Source organism: Melanostigma gelatinosum (assembly GCF_949748355.1).
Source record: "Melanostigma gelatinosum genome assembly, chromosome: 11".
NCBI classification, from domain to species: Eukaryota; Metazoa; Chordata; class Actinopteri; order Perciformes; family Zoarcidae; genus Melanostigma; species Melanostigma gelatinosum.
The window spans coordinates 10510177-10535709 of NC_136644.1; the positions used below are offsets into that span (position 1 = coordinate 10510177).

General features: G+C 42.8%; 1 protein-coding gene across 1 annotated transcript in view; it reads left to right on the forward strand.

Annotated features, from left to right (window-relative positions):
• sorcs3a (sortilin related VPS10 domain containing receptor 3a) overlaps positions 1-25533 on the forward strand; it is a gene marked incomplete at both ends in the record, with an annotated part of 206774 nt that overhangs the window by 1500 nt on the left and 179741 nt on the right. The gene's annotated exons all lie outside the window — the stretch shown is intronic.

The following is a 25533-nucleotide window of genomic DNA, read 5'->3' on the forward strand; positions in this document are numbered from 1 at the left end:
GAAAATCTTTCCCCTCTTACAGAAGGGGGTCCTAGGAAGATAATAATGAGACAAAATTAATCAAAGTCATTTACACAACCAAGCTCACAGGGAGCCGATGGGCTCTTCACAAGCTTAATTTGTTGTTGTGGCTGCTCCTCTCGCTTTATTCCATCTGAAAAAAAAGAAATCCCACATATTCAGTCTTGTCTGAGCTGATTATGACACGGTGCATGAACTTGTTTTTTTATCCTGCAGTGAAGACTGAGGCAATGTGAGGGGAACATGTTGGTGTGTGCTCACATTCGTGTGTGTGTGTGTGTGACTGCATGAATGTGTGTTGGATGGAAAGGGTGAAGAGGTTATTTTGTGCCACTGCCCCCTCAGCTTCAAATCTTTAATAATTATCTTGAAGACTGAGGGCTTTGTTTCAAAGTCTTTTCTTCTGTCGTGGCAAAGCAAGGGAAGTCAGGGCGGGCCTCGAGAGCATCCTCAAGAGAGGAGATCTGCTACTTCATCTTCATTGGCTGTTGGCACTTGTCCGGGTGATGAATGGAGTAGAGGGAGATTGAGCTTGAAGTCCTCTAACTTAACTGCAGCAGGTGTCAAGTTGGCATAAGAGTGAGTGGCTGACTAACGGGATGACTAGCTGGTTAGAAGGATGACCAGCTTGGTTCAGCGGCCGTAACCTTCACTGTCTGTTCACCTTCCATTGCAGGCTTTGTGTGTCCTTTCATTTTTCCCGTGACTGTACTATAGAAACCATCCTCACCAAAATGACAACCACGCGACCAACACAATGCCTCAGGTGGTTTAAAGTGTCTTACCAAACAGCCAACGTTTGGACATAAATACCACTGGTTCTATTCCAGCGGGGGACATTTGTTACAAGACATACGCTAAAAATGCCCCAAAAATAATCATCATATAAATTCCTTTAAAAATAACTTTAGTTAGGTTTTGCTAAGTGAGGTTGGTTGGGTGTACAAAGCATCTGAGAATTAGGCCTGTCAAAGTAACAATATATTTTCCCTTCAAATAATAATAAAAATCGTGAATAATAAACAATAGTATCATCAAACATCCTTTTTGACCAGTTTTGACAGTTTCTATCCTAAGCCAAGTAGAAACCAGATCAGAAATGGCTCAGATGGGCTGCTCTTGTAAGACAATGACATACAGCTTTAGTTCAACTTGATGTTATTTGCACTTTTCATTTTGCTAGAAAACGACAGTCATTGGATAGGTGTTAGTCATGTGCCCTATTCCACCGACCTTTAGCCAAGATACCATACTCCGAGCTGCTCAACCATTGCATTCCTCTGGACTAAATGTAAATGAATCTCAGATGTGGGCCGACTGGTTTGCTATCGGTTGACTGCCACTAAATCGGCCATACATTCACAACCTCTTGGGTCTATCTGCCACCCTTATTTCAGTCAGATACTGTACTGTTCTGTATTGTACTGTGACTACCTCTGGGAGGACTTGATGGTGCGGTGGGTTCCCTGGGGGGGAATGGTGTGTCCTCTGAGGCGTGTACACAAGGAGGCTAATGCACTCTCAAAGTCTCTCTGTACCTGTCCAACGAGCTGTCTACCCAACGCCCCCTGCCTCTCTCTATCTCTGTGCCTGTCATCGTGTCTTCATGTCTCTGCCTCGGGCATACGCAGGTCCAATGCCTTAACCTTAGATCAACTGAGAATGTAGATGTTGCAATGTTGAGACTAACCAGTGTCGGGATACTTCAGTGAAACTATGTCCATGAATATAATAAATTATGAAGTGACCCCCCCCCCCCTCCAACCCTTTGCAGTCATGAGCATAAGGGCTCTGTGACTGGCAGCTTGAATACAAAATGGATAGCACTAGCAGTGCCTCTTCAAGTGTGATCTTGAAACATTCATCTCCTCTAAACGGGACCATGACAACTTCTCCCAACAGCTTCTACAATGAATGATGTTTCTATCTAAAAACAGTGACCCAAAATATCGCCATGTTTTGTTGATAGTTCAGGACTGTTGACTATTCTTCAATACAGCATGATGTTCATTTAGTAAATTATGGTCCATTTAGAGTGAAATAGTCCATAACGCAGGGTATGCTTTAGGGCGGGGCTACCTTCTGATTATACGGGTCAATACCACGGCGTTGTCACTTCTGGTTCCAAAAAAAACAAGATGGCGCTGGTCAACAATCTGAACTCGAGCCATCAAACCAGCAGTCCACAAAACAATGGGTGACGTCATGGTGACTACATCCACGTGGCAGTCTCTTTGGAGGGTGGGTGAGGAAAATTAAGACGGTGCCTGCATGAGCTCGACTTGAGTGGTCTTTTATATTCATGAGAACTCATGCAGGCACAGGTCAGTCATATCTGGCAAGTCATCAATAGAGCTGTGTGTGTTTGAAATCCCTTTTGAGGACCGGAGGAACACACGCAGACTCTCAGTAGTTGCGGTTTCTGATGGGAAAAAATGCCTTGCAGCAAAAACACAGATGTTCCGGGAATATGTAAGTCCTTTAAAGCTGAAGACCAGTAAAAATGCCATTCTCACATTTTTTTACAGGATGTCTTTAGAAACACAGTCAACACATTTTGAAAGAATCTGATATCTTGCAAAGAGGATGTTTTTGAATACTTTACCAACCCCGCTGGCTGCTATGTGCATGTCATGGTCATCAGTACATAGTATAGAAAGAGCCCAGAGACTCGCCAACAAGGACAGAGCCCTGTGTAGTACTTCCATCCATGGTGTCTGCAGCCTGGGGACATGATTTAGGATGTAGGGCCAGGTCTTGTTCCCACTCACTTTCCATCAACCCATCTCACTCCTCAGCCTAAATTACTGATGGTAATACATTATGAAGTTGTTTCTTTTCTTCTCTCTCTCTCCTCTGCTCTGGAGCAAAAAGAAAGAGGGAAAAAAGAGTCTATCATCAATACAGAAAGCCTTCCAGCAGGCCGTTTCCCTCTTATCCCTCGATCTCTCCTCCCTCCTCCAATTAGTGTCTCCAGATTTTTTCCCTATCCTTTGTTTTGTTTTTTTTTGCACTGGGAGAATGATTTGATGGCAAGAACCCATGTGCCTCAAAACATGAATGGACAATCTGTCTTGAACTGGCCTTGAGAGCTAAACCCTTGGCTGCAGTGAGGGGTTGGGCTGAGGCTCGCTCTTGACCTCCTGATTTCATGCAGTGCGCTTTTAAAAGCATGATATGTCCCTTAATGCTTTGTAATGCCTATGCTTTCAAATTCCATGTGTAGGATGAGTAAGATGATGTATGGTAGGCCATTTCATCTCTGATACCGTAACATGTAGTGCTGATCTCTGCCTTCCAGAATAAAATGCCGCGTTTGCACATAATGTTAAAACTGTACTCGGCACAGAAACGCCACCGCATTAAGGAAGCCATTCAGGAAGCCATCCAATCAGGATGCATTGCACCTGTTGCTGCAGCACAACGCGGATCTTGGATCACATCAAGCTGCTAAAAGCTTTGAAGCTATGAGCATGTGCATAGTGGGAACCCAGCCGGTCGGACAAGAGGCTTTAAGGCTGCGTTCGCCAAACCTAATGGCCTCGTTATGTTCCCTGTATGATTGCCACGGTGGCAGAGGCACTGATGGAAGCCACCTCGCTATGACTTCAGAGAGCTGAGTATAATCATATGCCTGGCCACTGATCCTGTTCTCCAGTGCAAGGGTGCTGACATTATCTGTGAGTGTGAGGTAGAGAGAAGTGTGTGTGTTAATTACATGAGTACATCCCAGTGTCAAATTTTATTTAGTTTCATTTCCATTCTGTTAAATGCCTTTTTCCCCATCTGGGGTACTCAGAGAATGCAGGAGACCACCTTTCCCGGCAGCATGTCTTCTGTTCACTGCCTTCCTCATGATGCACAACACATGTGGACGGATTCAAGGAAGACTGAGATTTCAGTCTGAGAGTTCAAAGTCCCTGAGGCAAAGTGCATCTTGACCTTATCCACATTTTGTTTTATTGTTATTATTATTTTTCTGAGCCAAGTGCGATACTTTGTAATGTTGATGTCGCTTACCATTTCCCAAACATGAACTAGCCGGCGATGAGCACGTAATAATAATGTCAGACCACAGAGAAGCGATAGGCCGCACGTCTCTCTCTCTCTCTCTCTCTCTCTCTCTCTCTCTCTCTCTCTGCCCTCCTTCAGCAGACACTGTCCCTCCCATGCATTGATACGTCTTATACTAGGTCACAAAATCACAGGCACCCAGAGACATACTTGAACAGGCACAGACACAAAGTCGCACAACACACCCGCCCTCAATCATTCTCAGTATCACGTCTCACTCTCGGTCGGAGCGAATGGTGTCGTGCCTGGAGGATGTTGCCACTGATGGAGACTAATGTTGACACATAACACCCCGGGAACCTGCACTCAATTAACACATTGTCTAATTAAAGTGATCTACTGGTTTATCATGAGAGATTGAAAGTGGCTGTAAAATGGGTCCACGCCGCATTACCTTTACCATCAGAACTGCTGCTTTATTTCGATTTGGATTTTAATGGAGATCACCTGCCTAAACACCCCCACATTACCAAACGGATTGTGTGAGCATCTGTCATTGATGGCGGCGGGAGGTAGATGCTCATGATTTTTGGATTTCTATTTCCTGTTAATACCTCTCTCAAGCTGCACAAAACACTCCAGCAGTGGCCGTACGTGACTGAACATTTGACTGTCCATAGTTTATGGCGTGAAACTCAGTTTGAAAAGTGCCCTTTTAAATAAATCATCCCTCAACCGTATATACAGTTCAAAGTAATTTTGCCTCCCCCCCAAGGTTTGTGCTTACTTCCTTAGAATGGGAATTGCATTTCATTTCCATCAAACATAGTTATTGTCCCTCATTTACTCATCCTCCATGCTGAGCTACTTTTACAATTGTAATGACGCCGTTGAGAGTTGTTTGAATTGCTTGACGGGTACGGTACTAACATAAGCCTGCTATATGAAGGAGATTGTAAGTGGTCATGGATATCAATGAGTTATTAATCCTCTTGTACAGGTGTTTTCTGAGGGTGGAGCTTTCCCTGGAACAGAAAGCACAGTACTCTCACATAATCCTGCAGAGGAAAATACTGTGCGGCGTAAGATAGGCCGAGGTAAAAAGGTATCGCTAACGATCCATTTAGTTACTCAATGAAGAGAGGTGACACTCGGGATATAAAGATATGCACTCATGCTAAATGCTTCTAGTTCAGACTTGTGTTGACACATTTTATTTTTGTATTGAAGTTTATAAATAAGTCCTCTGGCATGCCTAGGTGAGTGGCGCTATCCATGGTACTGAAGGAGTCATTTAGTTTTGTTAAATTAGCATTCAACCTTTTGTTTTGTTGTTTGTGATCACATCCCCTATATGTCCGCATGAGGAAGGGCTAAGGCAATAACGAACAATTTAAAAATGGATTTAAAAGAATTATACCTTAACAGCCACTTAATAGGACCACTGCGATTTGTGAACATTTTTTTCACAAATCCCACCCTGATTAAAATGATCAAACTTGTCCGGCACTTGAAAGTAATTCACATCATTCTGACACAACCTCAACTTCAATGAAAAACAAATATGACCTGATGCTATATTGATATTATCAACCTAAAGATATATTATGCTATGTAACTGATATTACTTTCAGTTTGCTCATTTGACGACCCTTCTCTACGTTTGCTACTTTGCTCTGTGTTTAGTATCTCCACATTGTCGCTTCAAGCCAAGATGGACGAGAAGTCCTTAAATTGGTCAGAATTGTAGAAAGTTTCAATGAAGGATCCATGAAAACTGGTCTTACTTGACCTTGAGTGGAGATTGCTTTGTCTAAAATTCAAAAAAAGAAAATGACAAAAGTAGCATTTATTACATCACTGTTTCTGCTGATTGCATGACAGCTGTTTCTATTTTTCTGCTTGTATTCTGTTGTTTCAGCCGAGAATTGCTTTCAAGGATCTTTGAGATTTGTCACCAGGATCTGACAACAAACGTTGGCCACCTGTAACCTAGTTTGTTTTGCCATTGCACAGACGAATGAGGTAGCTGCTAGTCAGCGCCAGTCTGTTTCCAGTGCCGAGATGATGGGAAGACACTGCATTCAAATCCACTTGCCTCTATTTGCTGAGAGGTATGACTGCATTTCTAGAAACTAGACTGCAGTTGCAGATGCTCCACTTTAAACCGAGAGCAAGCAACAGACTGGTGAGGCTCGTTGTTAGACTGGTCAATTGCTGTGAGGAGTGACGCGTGATGAGTCAGCAGTCAATGATGGTAGAAAACAGTCAATAAAATAGTTTAATAAAAAAAAATGATATCATAAAACACAAAACTATCAGGGTCCAGTAGTATGAGAGATTAACCAGGACAGACAGTCACACACACACACACACACACCTTTATTCATTTCCTCAGGCGGAATTTGTTTGTAGTAAGTAAACAGGTCAAAATATAAACACCTCAGCAACAAAACCTGCTGCAAGTAGATATGTAATCATAAACAGTTAACCAATAATGAAAAGTAAGAGATGACGTCCCCCCTCCTTTACATAAACCTCAAAGGCTTTTCCTCTAGCTGTAATAAAGTCATCCCCGAGCGGCCCCACTTCGACCCTCACCGCTTGTTTTCCCTCTTCTTCTGTTCCCACATTTTTATTCATGACGTAGGAGGTTTGTACTGAATACAAGCAGTAATGTTGAGTAATGAGTGGTAACAGGCGTGTAACTAAATAAACACCCTTAGTCGGACACTTTTTACGTGCTCCAGCTTGTGAGCCTCTTTTTGCCTGCGTCAACAGCCCGGTGGTTTTTCTGCAGTGTGGCTCGTCGTGCTGAGAGCAGCACATAAGAAGGCAGCATCGATGAGGGCTTGTTCTTTTTTTAATGTAACACTTCCATCACCTTTTCTTGTCATAGTTGTAATGAAGCCTCTTGAATATTCGCCCACATTGCTGTGTATTTTGTTGATCAAAAAGTGCATTTAGTCTTCCGGAACCGGGCTCATCACACTGCAGGCTACTTCTCGCCCCGAAGTAGAACCTTGAACCTTCTAAATCCCAGTAATTCTCAGTGAAGCTAGCCACAGTGCTGCCCCAGTCCTGTCATAGAGAGACTGATAGTGGGCCTTTACAATCAATGGTGCTCAGTATTATTCCTAGTGTGTCACATGCCTTCAGGCTACAGTGAAAATAAGGCAGGTACCAGTTCAGACACAGTGAGACTTTTTCTTGGTGCCGTATTTCCTTGTGGTTTAGGGACTTTTATGACATTAACGATAAAACAGATGACGATAAAGTGGCAGTGGCCAGTTGACGTTGCATCACAATCTTAGTTATTTCAGCCAAACCATGACGTTGTCCAAACCCTGAGCAATAGCTTTGTTGCCTAAACCTGACCGCCCTGGTTTCACAACATCAACTCTGGGTTAAATAACCACACTCAAACCTTCAGCATCAAGATGCTACACAATAAGGTACGCAAAATATGACGAGTGGGGATGAGATCGCATTGGACCCATCTACAGCAGTATTTGATATAAATAAAAACAGAACTAAAAGTTAAGTGCATATTAGATTTGCATTCAGTCAGATAGAAACATGACTCCAACTCGATGCTACTGTCTTTCAGAATTATAATTTTGATTCGTTAACACATGTCATGCCTATTAAGCTAATTGAATGGTTTAATGTAGTGTTCACTGGATGCCTAAGTATGCAATGGTTTGCTAACATTTAGACCCACACACACACACATGGCGCAAATGGCTCCTCTTGACTCACACAGCACGTTAGCGACGGTAGCCATGTGCCAAAGCCCTTTTAATTATGACCCATTATCACATTGTCACAATATAATAGCAGGAGCATGGGCCGATAGGCTTGACCTTTTCACAATCATGACAGAAAAAATAGAGGAAAGCTGTAAAATGCCAACATCGATGCGCACATCTTGATTCTAGAAACACCTGGATCCACCACTCAACACGCTCGGTGGTGATCTAGTCATTTCGCAACCGATGACATAACGTGTGTCAGACAAAACACACGACGGGGTTCATCATGTCTGGGCCAACATTACATCAATGCCCGCGTAGTCTGGGTTGACCATCGCTGTCCCTTTAACAATGAATACGTCATTGTGTAATCTTCAAAAGTAAGTCAGTTATCTAATTTTTTCTGAATGATGAATAATGGCCCATTTTCATTGTGTGGTCTGCCCAGACAATATCAATTATCTTGAAAGGGATGGATCTCATTCCAGTGCCTAATTTTGAACATGTCAGTGTAAAGACATCACGACATTTAAATTTGACATTTAAATTTGACATTTAAATTTGTTGCACAGAGAGTGCTCTCTACCAACTTCAGTGTGTGATTCATGTTTAGTTCAGTGCATTGAATTCTGACTATTTGTTCTGTGCATGTAGCTCCCTACTCATTATGTATCTATACATTCAGCATGGAGCACATGGATTCAGCATCTGATATAATAACTGAGGGGTTATTGAAACAACTGACCTGGTTGTTTTCCTGCTCACAGCGTTTATCATTCAAAGCCGATATCACGCTGATAAGTGCTGGGAATGCAGATAGGAAAGTGGAGGCTGTGTATGATTATTAACATTCGCCGAGGTGGGGCCACCAGTGAAGGCGTCGCCACATTATCCAGACCAGTGAGATGGATGAGGGGTGAGGGGGCCCGAGGAAAACTAGGCCTTGTTGGAAACACACAGAGTAGCATGCAGCTCTGAAGAAACCCAGCCCAGGTAATTATCATGTTGCACCACTTAAATACAAATGCTTTCTCACAGCGGAGAGCCGTTTAATCAAGTGTTTTTGTGTTTGTCTTCTGCCTGTTCCTGTAGGCGTCTCCTGGTTGTTGTTTTTTGGTGGCTCTTTACACTTTTCCTGCAACACAGCATAGCACTCGCACTCAGTTGGTCATTTTCATGCACAAGTGACCGTTTTGTGTGTTCTCGTCAAACAACTGTTCCTCTCAGCTCATCAGTGTGTTTTCCACCGGCAGCCAGGCTGTAGCGAAAGGAAGCCGACTCTTCCCATCGTTCCTGTGGTCCCACGTTTGCCGCCTGCCTACCTGCCTGCCTGCCTGCTGGCTGCTCCTCAGGCAGTGCCTTTGTCCATCACTAGAGGGAGTGGGTAGCCTAAAGAATAATGAAGTAATATAAGCTGCAGGACAGGAGGACAGAGGGAGAAGTAGAGCGAGAGACCACTGATTATTCATTACCCTTACTTTCGAGCTTTAGCCACATTGTGCCCTGCACATGGATGCAAAATGATAAATAGGCTGCACGCTGTATACCGGTATGTAGAGTGTAGCTGGATTGATGCCACTGGACAAATCCTGCAAAGACAAATGTCACGCTATTCGGCAGATAAAACGATTCTGTGATTGTGACTAAAAGTAAGTGATACGGTGTTTACGCTGTGTCTGTCTTTGTGTGTGATGAGAGGGGGCATGTGATGGGGTTGGCGTACATAGTCAGATAGATGGATCGCTGAATGATGGAGAGACACGGCCGTTCCCATAGACTCACGCACAGCAGCTAGTTCGGCGCATGCTAAATATTCCAGTGCATCTCAAATCTCTTCCCTCTGCTGCTCAGAAGTAGATCGGGCCCAGCTCGTCTCTCCCAGCTGCAGCCTGAGCCTGTTTGCTGCCCTTTCACAGCTCACTTGCCACACATGAAAATGTTTATGTGGCCCTAATTGAATTTGAAGCTACATGGTTTACTAGATAGAAAAGCATTTGTCGAGCAGGCGAGAAGACAAGGGAGATAATCCGGCTAGTAGATATTTCTCACTTGCCTCGCTCTGCTTTTAAGGAGCTTTAGTTTTAGCCATCACTTGGAGAGGGAATTTAGTTGGAGCCAAATCTCAGCAGCTGTGTGCCTCGAGAAGCTGTGGTCACAGGTCTCAGTCATTTCATTCATTTTCCCGAAAAAGATGCTTTGAGGTGTTGGTTAGTCTGTCCGTCTGTCCATTTGTCCGTCCAATCCTGTGGTCCAGGGCAGCTATTAATGACTCCCAGAGCGACCCGTTCTCACTCCCAACTCGTCAAAGAGACGCTTGGTCCTTGCCCCTCTGACACCGATGCAGACTTTAGCATCTGTATGAGACGCACAAACTGCTCATACTAAAAACATCCACGTGATTATTAGACGCTCAGAGCAACTGAGATAGTACAGAGTGAAAAGTCTGAGTAGAACAACTGGGAGCGGAAGTCGGATGGATCAAATAAACTTAGGACTTTCCCCCAGGAGACCGCTGTCTGTTTCCCGTGTGAAACAAAATCGATGTGGACTCATTGTACCTGTGTTTTGTCCTGTGACTTACCTACTTCACTAACGCCAATTATGTAACAAATGTAATTATTTTCACCCAAACCACAACCGTTTCCTAAAACGTAAAAAGTATTTTTGTTATGCAAGTAAACATAAAGACTAAGTAAAGCAAGGTTGGAAGTGTTTTTGTAATATACATAGCATGCATGCAACGAGCAGAGACTGTCGATAGAGAACCTAGAGAGAACTTTCATACTTCCCAGAGGATAAACTTTTCAGTTTTGACCCACCTTGAAAATGCTAATGATAATCATGTTCCAGAGAAGAAGAAGCAGAGACAAAATGATCAGTCAATTAATAGTATTTTAGTAGGCACATGAGTGACTAGATACAGGCAGACACAGCAGTCAAACAAGAGAAGAAGTTGTGGTGGGATTCCGTCCTTGGCCAGTGGGGCCCCAGATGTGGAATTTACCACTTGACTATCTGTGGGCATTTTTATTTTTAGGATCTCCGTGCTTTGCCTCCTGACACATGCGTGACAGGAAAGGAGAAAGAGAGAGGGGATGATGTGGTGAAGGTTGCATCGGACTTTTAAACACATGAAATGATGATTGCCTGTTTTCATTGCAGCAGTGCGATCATCATATGGATTGAAGTTATATTTCTGTGAGAAGGTAACAGTGTGCAGAATCATTAGTTATCTCAACATGCAACAGTGCTGCTTTTTGTATAGAATGTGATAATTTGATCCGTCGTTCCAAATGTATCATAGCTATGACTGCAGCTATAGATCATTTATCATTCCATCCATTAATCCGACAAAACCAATACCAAGAAGAGAATGTTAAGAACAACCATTTAAACTGTCAAAAATTCAAAATGTTATCATATTATTGTCAGACACAAGTTAACTTAATTATCTATTATAATCGGTTTAGAGCTAATATTAAGAAGTTAAACAGATTATAATTAATCTCTAATATCTATTTATGTGGCTATGAAAACTGGATGTATTTAACTTTCTCACCATAAAATAATTTAAGATTACATTTGAACACAATGTTATCGTCACCAAAAAGTCATTTTTACTGAACAGAGCTTGCATACATCACAATGTCACTCAACGGGACCTCTGTCAATGTTAACCGTTCGCTCCCTTATTTAGTCAAGCAGGACTGTGCTGCAAACTGGCTGCTAACAGCTAACGTTACCTCGCACTCTTCCTGCCAATTTCAATGCAGATGTGTTGTTCAATAACGTGGGTGTGGGGTCATAGCAGAATAATATTGGCATATTTTGCATCCGGTCTGCCATGTCTTAACCTCCTGTCCATAGAATGCTTATACAGAAGTGGGAGAAGCCTTCCAATATAATCCCTGTGGTATAACTTCTTATGTCATCGCCATGCCAACCTCGACACGCATGAGTCATTCCTGCAACTTGAGGCGGCTGAGTTGTCAACACAAGGTCAAAAGGTCATAGGAAGCGCGGTCGCCTCCCTCCTGCCTGCACACAGACTGATGGGCCCCCAGAGCAAGGGTTGATATAGGAGGGGAGACTGGTGACGGATCAAACCGATCAATGACACAGTAAAACTGCTTCATGATTAATGATTCTGTGAGTTTAGGCAAGCACTGCAACCTAGTTGTGCGTGGACATTTAAATTGAAATCGTCCCTGTTTGGGAATAGAGCAATTTCATTTCTCAGTGCAGTTAATGTGTAATTTCATTCTTTCCAGTAATGGTAATATTCTCAAATGGACTGAATTACTGCAACGCATCCATAAACAATTTCAGTGACTGAATGGGAATGACACCCTGCCAAAGCAAGAACCCATCTCAGCACTTTAGTCGAATGAGCATCTAGTTAGTAGCTCTGGGACATTTTGTGATAATGGTGGATTTGGTACGAATTCAGTGAGCATCTACCCACCTGTGCATGAATGCAGGTGCAAATGTAGTGCCGGTGTCATAGTATTCGACACCAGACCAGGTGCTTTACAAAAGCCTCCTGGAGAACAGAAAATACTGTTGGCGTACAGGAGTTGCACCTTTCATATCAACAGCCTTGACAACAATGCATTGACACACAAACAGACAAATCACTGTTGAATTTAGATGTGTGGTACATTGTTTTAGGTTTTTACGGCGGTTTAGGTAATAATGAGTGGGACAAAAAAATGACAAACGTCTACAGTGTATGTCAGCACGGAAAAGGAGAATGTTGACAAGCGTGATATTTGTTGGGACGCAGAACACCCATCTTGAAACCGGAGCGTCTGGTCACCGTAGTACACATGCGCACACGTTGTCAAATACAAAAAAAAATCTCTATTTTCTTATCATTTGGATGGCCAGTAGCCTTGATCCGTTACAGGCTATATTCCTATCGCGGCTTGGGTCTGCAGCATGAGGGGGGGCCAAAGGAATCCATTTGAAAGAATCTAAATACATGGGAGCCCAGGGAGCATCATTTTTTGCTCTGCTGCATCGAGTCATCATGGAGTGGGTAATTCAGCCGAGTGGAAAGTGTTCCATCAGGAGGCAGACAATGAGTGTGCCAACATGCCGAGCTCCCACTCAAACTCAAACCGTAGATGCAACATTGATATGAGATTACAGATTATTACAGCAGGAGCGTGACTGGAAGCAGTCTGAAATAAGCGCAAAGGGAACGTAGGAATATCTAATAACTGTTGTTATTCACAGTATATTGATTCTGTAAGTGACTCCATAATTTTATTTGAAGTTTTCCATTCCACTGTAATACGTGTGCAACATTTTCTGCAAGGCTATGTGTAGGTGTGTGTTGTGCACATGTACTGTATGTGTGGACGGCGTAGATAGCACGCTCACATTTTCTGTGTTATAGAGAGTGACATGCAGTGTGGGTGGATTCACAATTCGGACCATATCTGCTCCTCGGGCTCTGATGCACATGGTGGGGGCTGGGACCGAAATGACTGAAATAGCCCACTCCACAATTTTCTGCGCCCCTCTGGGGCTGCCACAGTAGGGGGGGAACCGCAGTGTGTTGCAGTAGGATAGAGTTAAGCCTGAGAAACTGTATAGAGTTAACTGTAAACTAGACACTGTGGCGCTGTCGCTGCAGAGTCTGGGTGTGTTAAGATGTCATCACTTTAAGGCCAGTTAGCAGCAGACGAAGTTTGGGCAGGTGGTGACCATGCCGGGACCCCTGGGGATTATGTTTATTCAAAGAGAGAATATTTGTATTGAGGGGCAATGGCTTTCTATCCCTGAAGGGAACAATATAACTCCCACAACCAAAGACACATAGCCGAAAGCATCCTTTAAGTTCTACATTCAATATAGATTTACTGTAAGATGCTTGTACTTCACGTGAGTGCATCCATTTCATATATATATATATATATATATATATAAATAAACACACACACACACACACACACAAAACGGCAAAAGATTGCTGAAAAAATATATTGACACGCTGTTAGTTGGTGCCACTGACTAACTTGCATTATTATGTGTTGCAGAGGCAATTATGAGGTGTAAATACATAAAGTGAGATTTAAAAGAGAGAGCACATTCAGGAAAGAGTAATACATGTACTTGTGTCACTTGTAAATACCATTATTAATCCCTCATCTGGTCAACCAGTTTATGTTCACCAAAACACCAATTTCTGTCACATGCACAGTTTCCAAAAGGCCTAAGCGGCGGCATATGTTTCCCGAAATTAAGGGCCTGTGAGAGCATGTGAATTGGCTGCACTCTCAGCGACTCCCCAGATGGATGGAGATTTCCCCGAGGACAGGAATTTAAACCATCTTCTCTGCTCCTCCACCTCCTCCTCCTCCTCTAAGGGTCCTTCTGTCTATTACAGATACCGTGGTCTCACTTTGTGACCTTGAGACGATATCTATTTCTCCATTAGACACATATAATATTCCCTTCCATCCATCCTCAAAAGGCACTAGCTTACCCTCAGGGAATGTGACATTTAACCCTCGTCCGAGGGACATTTCACTTTGGCAGATCTGTCTTTAGAGGCGCGTTTAGTTCAGTTGTTGGATCATTTCATCCATTAAATTACATTACATTACAGTCATTTAGCAGACGCTTTTATCCAAAGTGACTGACAATAAGTGTATCCAACATAGGTGTTCAAGAGAACTACTAGTCACCAGAAGTCATAAGTGCATCTCCTTTTTTAAACAAGCATCGAAGAGCATAAACCAGAGCATAAACCAGAGCAAAAATACAGTGCAGAAACAAACTAATACGAACACAATAAGTGCTAAGTGGAAGGCTGGGAGTTCATTCCACCACTGTGGGGCCAGGACAGAAAAAACGTGACCAGGTCGATGGGCCGCAGGGACCAGTGGCCGAGCGGGGGTGTAGGGCTTGACCATGGCCTGGAGATAGGAAGGAGCTGTTCCTTTCACTGCCTTGTAGGCTAGCACCAGAGTCTTGAACTGGATGCAAGCTCTTACAGGGAGCCCGTGTGGGAGAACTTGGGGCGATTGAACACCAGGCGAGCTGCAGCTTTCTGGACAAGCTCCAGAGGTCTGATGGCCGACGCTGGGGCTCTGGCAAGTAGAGAGTTGCAGTGGTCCAGGCGGGAGATGACAAGAGCCTGGATGAGCACCTGCGCCGTCTCGTCAGTGAGGAAGGGGCGAATCCTCCTGATGTTGTAGAGCAGGAATCTGCAGGAGTATGTAACCGATGCAATGTTTGCTGAGAACAACAATTGGTCATCTAGGGTGACAGCCAGATTCCTCGCAGTCAGAGTTGGCCTCACAGTATCATCAATGGCAGTGGCGGGCGGTGCATTTTATACCTGGGCCTTCACTGCTGTCCTTCAGCTGAAACACAGCTACAGTTATTATTTGTTTCGTGTAAAAATTAAGCCAACACCTGTAGATACACTATCTGCAGAGAGTGCGTCTCCTCTCTGCTCTGACTGCAGCTGGGACTGCTGCGCGAGGCTTCTGTGGGCGGCGGCGGAGGGGCTCACGGCAGCACCTGCTGCTCGTTCACGACAGTGCAGAACGGTACGTGCTTTAACGTCAAAACACCAGAAACTTCTCCAATAACACCAGAAAAAGTCGCTAGATTTGTTTCTATGCTTTTGACAAAAGAAAGTCGCCATGAGGGTTTGGAAAGTCGCCAGATTAAGTGAAAAAGTCGCCAAGTTGCCAACACTGGCACCGGCTAAATATGTCCCCACAGCAACAATGGACGTAACAATGGTTCCTATCACATATAAAACCAAACAAAAATCTTCATAAAAACAAGTTGTACAAATAATAATATACAAACAATCATATTAAAGCTACTGCACATGTAAAAACAAAAGCAGTTAACTTACCAAAGCTGCTGTTCACTATTTAAAGACAAAGTAGTTCCAGTAATAAGTCCTTCTCGATTCATGGACGCCAGTGAAGACAGTCGAGCCTCCCCAGTTGTATTTCTTGAATACGTTTGAATGTGTTTGAGGCTGAAAATGTCCGCTCCACAGGCAGCAGATATTGGGATTGTCACCGCCCAACATGTCAGGCTAGCCCACTGACCAATCACGTACTTGTAGGCCAGCTAGCAGGCTCTGGCACGTTAAAGAATACGCCCAACATGTCAAACTAAAGATCTGATTGGTTGAACACTATGACCATCAACAATATCGTCCCCATTCACTTAAACTGCAAAGGGAGTCACTTGTGAGTCTGAAGGCCTCGGGCCTCTCTTCTTACCTAGAGACAGAGAGGTGAAATCTGATTGGATAAAAACTCTACTTAAAACAAGCTGCACTGGAAGCAGAGCAACTGAGGAAGACAGTAGCTGTGCAATGAGAAAATAAGATGATGGGGAAAATATTTTTGTAAATTATAAAACATGTAGTGTATTTAAGAAAAATTATTAAATTATAATATAGCTACAACTTTGTGATTTTGTTTCGGCCAGCAGAGAAGGCCTTGCAGGCCCTGACGGCCCACCACTGATCAATGGTGATGGACAGGTCTCGGTGCGGGCAACCCTTCCCCGGAGGAACAGTAGCTCGGTTTTATCCAGGTTGAGCTTCAGGTGGTGTGTCGCCAAGCACGCAGCACTGCGTGCCTCCACTTAAGTGTCACCGGGGGGCAATGACAACACCAGCTGGAATAACAATGTTAAGAGAAGTCATGCGAGCGAATAACAGAACACAGAGATGTTGTGTAGAGCGAGACGAGAAGGGGGCCCAGAACTATCACCTGGTAGGATCGACCCGTCAGGTAGGATGCAAACAGGGAGAGTGCAGAGTCTGAGACGCCCATTCCCTCGAGGTTGGAGAGGAGGATCTGGTGGTTCACCGTGTCAAACGCTGCAGACAGGTCCAGGAGAATCAGGACAGAGGAGAGAGAGTTCGCTCTCACGGCGTGAAGCAACTCTGTCACCGCAAGGAGTGCTGTCTCAGTCGAGTGACCCACCTTGAACACAAACTGGTTGAGGTCCAAGAGGCTGCTCTGGTGGAGATATCCCCAAGTTAGAACACACCTCTTTTCTCTCTGCAGGGACTTTGAAGAAATTAGCGTTTTCAAAACATTGACATCAAACGTGAAGTTAAATACGTAGTTGATGAATCCACAGCCTTGCCTCTGGCACTCAGGAAGTTCACTTCTTGCTCTCAAGAAATGGAAATCTCCCCAGAAGTCACGGTTACATAGCAATTAAAAACAAAGCATTTATTCCTGGTGGTCTAATATTAAACCCTGGGAGGTAAACCCATGTTATATATATTTGTTCCAGCCCTGTGGGAGGCAATTAGAGATCTACTTCTGTTTTAGATTCATGGTCAGCCACATGCACTCAGACGTGATTTATTGGTATGTACAAACAAATGGCGTAAATCCTGATTAGTAAACAGCCTGTGTCGCGATGCCGTCTGAAACCTCCCAGTGAGGATGGGGGATGGCAGAGCTCCCACGGCAATTTCTCTTTAGGTCTGGCAGCCCTATGGCAGCCATGGGCTGTGTCTCCGTAAATCCAGTGTGGATGAGGGATGAATGCTGATCAATAAGATGGTTGCAATTCCTCCATCACACAGATATGGAACATCTGTGTGAGCTCTGCTGCCATGTGTACCGGGAAGTTGTCATTACAGACTGATTCTGTAAAAGAATCGCGCAATGAGCTGACACAAATCTGTGGAATAAGCCCAGACTATACAAGAATGGTTGTGGAGGTTGTGATCTCAAGCTGATTCAAATTTGACCATGTGCTAAATGGGATTTGAATCCATGTGACATAGACCTTATGCATGGGTTGTGACGGATGTGTACGTACATTTAGAAGGCGTTTCTATGATTTGCAGGATGGGTTTTGTCAAGTGAGGTACACATGGAATATTAGATTGGTCTGTAGAGCTGTGACCGAACCGGCACTGACCAATTCGGTGTCTAAGGCCAGAACCTTGGCTAAGCCCGCGCCCCTCCTTTTGCTTCCCTGGGCCCCAAAGGGCTTTGGTGTTTTTGACACGACACATTATATTTTAATCGTATCACGTGTCACTCACATGCTCACTCACTCATGTCAGTTTAAGTGTGGCTAGTATTAATAACAGAATAAGTAAGAAAAAGTGGCAGATCATTTTTTTACTCATTTGGATTGATGGGCCCCTAGCATACATCTACAGCAGGGGTCTCTAACTGGCGGACCGCGGTCCGGATCCGGACCAAGACGCAGTTGCATCCGGACCCAGGACCTAAAATCGATATTTCGGAATCATACATATTAGGCAGCGAGTTTTTACTTTTAAGCGGCGCATCTTATTCAGCCGTTACGGTCCTTGTTCAGCGGTGCAGGAGACACCGACCAATGCGTTGTAAAGCTCAGCCAATGAAATGTGAGTATTCTGACAAGTTTCCTGACTGAGCGAGGTTTACACACACCGTGACAGACGGGGGAGAGACGAGGAAATAGAAACAAGAGCAGAAAAATTCAGAGAGGTTATCTCACATGATGTTCTCCAAAAAGAGAAACGTGTTCAGAGAGAATATAATTTACAAGCATGACTGAACAGACTCTTCTATGTTAATTCTCCCCACAGGCAGTTAAATCCAGCATGTCTCATATGTTCAGAAACCGTAACTATTGATAAAAGCGGCAAATGAAGCGCACTACGAGGCAAAGCACAACTCCTTTGAACAAACGTACCCACTCACATCTGAAATGAAGACACAGAAAATAAACCTAAGAGCCCAATATGATCAGAATCCTAACACATGAATTCACTGTCCAACAATGATGTTAACAGAGAGGATAGAGCTGAAACAAGTGGTTTAATAACCACAGATAAAGTCCATGCTCACTGATTTATCTTTTTAGAAGACAAAAATATTATATTGTGACTTTTTTATTGACATCACTTCACACCTGAATGAACTGAATTTAAAGCTGCAGGACAATTCAGTGAAATTAATGTTTCTGAAATGAATTACTTTATTTTAAGATGCACATTTTTCAAAAGCTTTCTGATATGTCAGTTATTCTTTATTCCAGCCCTTTTTGTACTTGAAAGAACATTTATTTATGTATTTCTATGTATTATTTATAATCCATCCAGTTAAATTTGAAAACTGAGAATAATAATTGTTAAAATATAATTGATGTGTACTTTCTTTATTTGATTTGACAGTTGACGACACAGAGACATTGTTACTACTACTAGGCTTCTTCAACATACATACATACATACATACATACATACATACATATATATATATACACCTTGCCCGAGGAGATTTTCTCAATCTGGACCTTTTGGGATTTTAGTTGAAGACCCCTGATCTACAGTATATCTAGGGCTGAGTCATTGTTTCCTGAGAAATTTCCATATGTCTGTCATAGCAATCTACAATACCCATGAGCCTCCTTCACAAGAGAAAACACTGCTGTCATTGCTGAATTCATCCAAAATTTACTCTGGATCTAATGAATGAACCATGCAACACAAAACCACATGTACCACACATCCAACAATTTCTATGAGATCTTACCAAAGTTCATTGTTATTTTCTGTGTGTTTTCCTACAAATGTCCAATTATGCGAGTGATCAGTGCACCTAAACAAGCCCTTACCTTGTTCATGACACAAAACTTCTTGGTGAGGTTTAGGAAAAGATGGTTGAGTTAAAATAAGTTGGTTTGAAATTCTTGCTTAAGTTTAAGCAAAACAACTACTTAGTTGGTTGGTGTCACAGCGTACTCCTCGGTCCTTTGTTTTGGACTAACCATCCACCCTTACCACCTGGCTGCGTGGACTTTGTCTCACCTTATACTTTACGCAGGTATTGCTACAAACAGGGTAGGAGAACAGCCTGAACTGTGCACCTTATATTGTTTGTGCAGAAAATTACCCTAGACGCTACCCCAAAAAAACCTCCCACAAGCTTCACTCAGGCTTCCACTGTCAATAAATAATATTTCATTATCAACTCAGTAAACCCTCTCTCTGCTAATTGAACAACAGTTATTATGTATAGCCTGTATTTTGTCCACATTATCAGAAAAGTATTGTTCGATTTTGAACGTGATGGAAAACCTTGGAGTCAAAAAGTTTGAACATTCCCTTTTTTCCCTTTTGAAAAAAAAAATGGAATCCTTTATGATGGAGCTGACATTCTCATTTCACCTAAGGTCAGAAGACATGTCCAAAACTGCAAAGAAAACACTGAATGATTTAAGTGGACATTTTATATCCAGTTCAACAGTCAGGGTCAAATATTGTGTTATGTCGAGCTCCAGAGTAATGGAATGAGGTTAGCAAATATGTACCTTTACCATGTTTTATGCTATATTTTAACAGCAATCATACAAGGTTCAATAGAGTGTTAACTTCCTACACTCCTTCCTACACTTCCTACAACAGTGAGCACAGTGCTTTGATTGTGGCTACTGCAGACTATGAGTGCTAATTGCAGGGTGAGAGGGTGATCCGCACCAATCTGGGGTGATGAGGATGCGATGCGTGACACGAGCCCCCCAGACCCGATGAAGGGGCTGCCATGTGACAGAGCATGTGGCTGATGGCGTATGGGAAGGGAAGAACTCAGCTGGAGAGAGAGCTTGTTTTGAACTGTAGCGGTAATTAACGGCCCTCACGCTGATCAAAGCCCCTCTCCGAGCTCGTCTAATCAAACTCGCACCATCCCCCTCTGTCCCCCCCCCCCCCCCGTCTTTATTATGATGTCTTTCTTTCCATCTTCTGCAGTAATTTCTTCTCTACCTTATCTTTTCACTTTTACTACTTAAGTGGTGGGGGCCAAATGAAGAATAAAATGTAGTTTTAACGAATAACCTTCAACTTAGATCTTGCTGGGGTATTTGACATTTTACATTCTCTCACATACATGTTCATACCTCCCACACTGCATACTGCCCATACATGTAGAACCAGATAATCAGAATCGTAATGCCAAGTACGTTTGCACATAGAGGGAATTTGTCTTGGTGATTTATTGCTTAACTATGAACACAAGGCAAAAGTACAGATGGAAAGATAAATAACTAATTATTTTCTCCTTTGTGGAAGTATTATATGTAAGAATTAAGCCTCATATGTCAGGCTTAGAGTAGAGTTGCAAAGTTATTAGGCTTATTTCGGGCGGCCGAGGCTCCGGTGGTAAAAGGTCCTTTCATTTTCTGGACAATATTAAGTTACACTGTTGGAGAACTTCCAGAGCTTGATAATCAGTACAAAAGATGAGCAACTGTGGAATATGATTTTTGGTTCTTCGATAAAAATTAAAAAAAATAGTAGGGCAAAAACAATTGGTATAACTCCCAAGGTGGATTTTAGTATCCACCCAGTTTAAAGGAAACATATCATGCAAACTCACTTTTCCAGTGCTTGCGCGCATACATTTGGGTATCTGGAGCACCTTCTAACCCAGAAAACTGTGAAAGAAGCCAGTTACTTGTGGGCTGCCTTGACAAGAAATCATGTGATTCAACAAGCCATTGTGATTCTGCTCCGCTTCCTATGTCACATGCATGCCCTTTAGAACACACCCTGTCCCCACTCTCCCAAAGTGAGTATCTCCACCTTCAGCATGAGAACTACCTCACCCGAGGCCTGATTGAATGAAGGCCGGGACACGGCTTGAGCTTTGGGGTGTGACATGGGAAATGGGTTTTATTACTTCAATTTCATTTTACTTTTGAGAAAAGTGGAAAAGCATAAAGTATGCTGTTACAAGATGTTCCTAAGCAATGTTGCAAAGATATGTTACCAGAGGTGGAAGTAACTAATTACATTTACTCATCACTGCAACCACGTCCTATCTGTTTACCTTTTTGTTGAACTTATTACTGATATTAAACAGTACATTTTAACTGGCCTACTTTGTACTGCTATTACTTTATTTGAGTAATATCATGTACTTGTAGTATTTTCATCTCTGTATAATAAAAGGTAAAAACAGCAGTTCTGTAAGTGTATGCTTCAAACGGTAAATATGTATGAAGCAGAAGGGATTTGTAGCGGTCGGATATTCCAGCCTTGGTGCTTTTCATTATCAAATTAGGATTCTGGTCTTTTTTCCAATCAGTTTCAGGCTTTGTGCAGTTTCGTTCATTGTGTGCATGTCATGCAGCAAGTGGATTTGTTGACCAAAATGATATCACTTCTGGTGTTGTTCCTTTGTAGCGTTTGGCTCATGCAGAAAGTTTGGATCTTGGAGTGCGTTTTACAAAAGGACTGTTCAGCTCAGCCAGGTGCTGGATAAAAATATAAAAATCTATTTTAAATGTGAAACTCTTATTTAACCATTCAGGGCAACTAAATATCCATCTTCATGTTTATCGCAACAGCTAGGGCCGACTCTGAATAGTCTACTATTCAATGAGTTAATCTGAGGAGAGGAACAGTCAAACAGTAGCAACCGGGTACATGCCTCCTGTTAAAATGAACAACTGACCTACTGTATATAACCTATAGCCTGGTATTAATATCAGATATTACTGTTCATAAAAAATGTAAAAACAACTCATGTGCTTTCAATCAATCTCCTTGTTGTCCGTAAATAAATGACCATGTAGATAAAAGGTGCACTATCCAAATTTGCAGGACCACCGGAGCAGCATCTTGGCTGTAGCCTCAGAAAGGCTAAATAGCAACGACAGAAGGCATAAGATGTGAAAAGAGTCAGAACAAGGACGAGCCCCTTCGTTTAGCATGACCTTCCGTATGGCAATATCAGGGCTCGGCAACACTTTGGTCTTTCGTCACGGGGAACACACATGGGCGAGGGCACTGATAGATGGAGGGCATGTTATGTCACCAGATTAATTTATGAGACTAAATGATGACACAACGCAATGATGGCAGCCATCCATGCCAGTTCATGACCTCTGGCTAGAAGAGCACGGAGGAGGGGGTGTAGATGAGGAAGGTGTGGGTGGGGGAGGGGGGGGGGTGCACACCTACTGCTCAGAGGAAAAATAAATGAATTTGAATAAAGCACACACACAACCTCTGTTTCTCTTACGCTTGCCATTTCTTTTCCCTGATCACACCATTGAGAATTGTTCTTCAGTGAAGCCATTACTTAATAAACCCACTGATACCATTACTAGTCAGCATATCATGCAGAATACAAAGGAATTCCAGCTGGCTGTTCATTGCAAACAATAGCCATAGCCAGCTTCTGTTAAACACTAAAGTGCTTTGCCTTTGGGCTTTTTTTCCGTCACGTCTTGTAATTTAATTAAATCTATAAACATTCAGACACAAAATTCCCTCTATGTGCTTAAAGCTTCTGTCAACAGTACAAACTTGAGGCTTTGTGTGCTTTAAGCTGGAGGGCTTCCATGCCAATTTCTATTATTTTTTACCCCTCCTTGTTATATACACCAAGCAAAATGAATGCTCCTTAGAGAGCCTTGGCAGAGACAGGATGTGACTCCTCAGGCCCTGAATCCTAATGACCTGTAAATAAATATATAATGTCATCACTTCATTAATTGTACCATGGATCCCGCAGCGAGTGTGCTTCCTCTCTCATCATGTCACCCAGTCTTTAACTGCGTACAGCCTGATGTGATTTGGAAGGCGTGAGTCGTGTGTGGCTGCTTGTGTTGTTTCAGCTAAAATCAATTACACAAATCATTTCATGTTATACGACATCCATCAAATAAAATGATTGCAGGACTGCATCAACATAGAAATCACATTCAATCAGTCACATTTATTTTCATCTGTAACAAACAGTTAACATTTGCTAAATGACATGTCTTGTCATCCCACGTCGCCTTTGAATTAGAAGAGTCATCCCACAAGCTGTGCGTGATAAATGTGTAGTATGTTTCCCTCAGACTCATGATATAGTGATCCAGGAAGAAGCTTAAATTTCTTTTTTTTTTGCCAGGGATGGACAGCCTTTAAATAGTCCAATTAGCATTCTTGGCTTTAAGGCGAGACACCGCTGGCAACGTCTGTCCCCGAGTCTGGAAAAGTGCTCCTCCAGTCTGAGGATATGTCTTTGGTTTCATGGCAGAGCAGACTGTACACACAGACGCAGATGAAAGTGATGATGTGAAGAATTCCTTCACGGAGAGTTGTGGGAAAATCCTCTTTTAATTCAGTCTGATCCGGGGGTATTACACTCAAGGAGCTTTGCCAATTGTCATTCAGCTCAACTTGATTTTCAGGTATTTAGAGGAGAGCATCTGCATATTCCCAACACAATTAGAAAATGTCGCTATTATACACTTCACATCCTCTGGTAATACAAATGCAATCGTGTAACAGTTGTGTGGATTGGTTTAGTTCCAGTAGAGCTTTGTTTCCATCCTAAGGCAGCACAGATACATCATTTCATTTTAGTTATCTGTTCAATCATATATATTTAGTAAATTGGTTTTCTCAAGGTCTAAATGTGGTTTAAAACCTTTTCTACTGTGTCAGAAATATAATTTTGGTGGCTGAATAGTAAATCTGTGGCAGTACGGAGTCTCCTCATTTCAGCTGATCGTAAAGAAGCCTGGGAACCAATTTCCAACTCCATAAGATATAATGCAAAACATAAGATTATTAAGTGCCTTCTCAATGAAAAAATTCATTTCAAGAACAATAAAATGTATTTTCAATATAAAAAAGAAATACTTTGATAATGAGGAGATGTATTTGACTTAAGCAGCGTTAGGTTATCATTAGGCAAGCACAAACTCTAGCAGGAGCAGCACTGAGGTCTGATGCAGGTCACCTAGTGGACAGGTGATCTTTAATATTCACTCCAGCTGGTTTCACAACTCTCAAAATCACCTCAATCAGAAAAGTCATGACAGCAAAGAAGTCCCAATGAGGCCTAAAGACCAGAGTTTGTGACGGATAGGATCTTCTAAACTGAGGTCTGCATTAAATGGAGGAAGGATCAGAAAGTGCCGAGTGTGCAGTTCACCTCTCTTAAGGCCTAAAGAAAGAGCGTTGTCGCACCCCGATTGGCCAACAGGAGAAACCAAGCTGCTCTCAGTTCTTCGTTAGCAGCCGGTTCCTGCAGCCTGCACAGCAGCTGATCTGAACAACCCTCCAATCAACACTCAGCTAAAATGAACTGGGAAAATGGTAATTTAAAACAGTATTTATCCTACCAACTGGGGCTCCTCACAAACCCTGGCAGTTTACTTGTTGTCATCACAGGTGCATTATTCCATGTTCTCCAAACGGAGCTTTAGACTGCAGGTCAAAGCCGAAGTGCAGCCAGATCTGGGTCTCTGCTGGAGGCCCCGCTAGAGTCCGAGCTGGAGGAGTTTCTGGTGAACCTGATATAAGTCATATAGAGGCATCAATATTACATTAAGACTCAACCACTGAAACGTTCTCCCTTGTAACTTTAACTGTAACTGTCTTCAAATATTTATCGTATTTTTTTTAATTTTTACATGACATTGCATATATAACTGATAATGTTTTGAGAAGACATAAGTTAACATTTAACTTATTTGCTATGAGGGTAAGCCAGATGGCAACTGTGGCAGTCAGAAGATCGGTGGTTCGATCACCAGCTCTGCTAGTCCATGTCGATGTGTTCCTGGGCAAGACACTTAACCCCAAATAACTCCCGTAGGCTGTGCCTGCGGTGTGTATGAATGGGTGTGAATGACATGTAGTGTACAAGCGCTTTGAGTGGTCTGAAGAACAGGAACAGAAGTACAGTCCATTTACCATGTTAGTGAGTGTTGTCCAGAGGGGAAG